Here is a 401-nt window from a genome sequence, read left to right as displayed (position 1 = left end):
CGACCAATAGTCCTTCTCCATGGCCTCACCGAACTCTTCCCAGACCCGAGTATTTGCCTCCGCAACCGCCTGGGCTGCAGCCCGCTTGGACTGCCGGTACCCGTCAGCTGTCTCAGGAGGCCCAGATTAATAAAAACATTCTTGGCAAATGCTTTCGCTTTCGTCCGTCTTGCGCCGGTCCAAGAATTTCACCTCTAGCGGCACAACACCTTGTGTAAATACCTTCATTTTAAGATTGCTTTATACCAGGCTGGAAAGGACTCCTTCAGCTTGACAGCATCTCTTACTTCCGGTGTCCACCACCGGGTTCGGGGATTGCCACCACGACAGGCACCGAAGACCTTACGGCTGCATCGACAATGGAGGTGAAGAATATGGTCCACTCGGACTCAATATCTCCA

At 52.9% G+C, this 401-nt stretch overlaps 1 protein-coding gene across 3 annotated transcripts in view; it reads left to right on the top strand.

The window, feature by feature from the left end:
• Positions 1-401, top strand: part of musk (muscle, skeletal, receptor tyrosine kinase) — a 26,195-nt gene that overhangs the window by 12,777 nt on the left and 13,017 nt on the right. The window lies entirely within an intron of this gene.

Source organism: Monopterus albus, unplaced genomic scaffold, assembly GCF_001952655.1.
Source record: "Monopterus albus unplaced genomic scaffold, M_albus_1.0 scaffold50.1, whole genome shotgun sequence".
NCBI lineage: Eukaryota > Metazoa > Chordata > Actinopteri > Synbranchiformes > Synbranchidae > Monopterus > Monopterus albus.
Note: the sequence above shows the minus strand (reverse complement) of the source record. Positions and strands in the feature narration are given on the sequence as shown.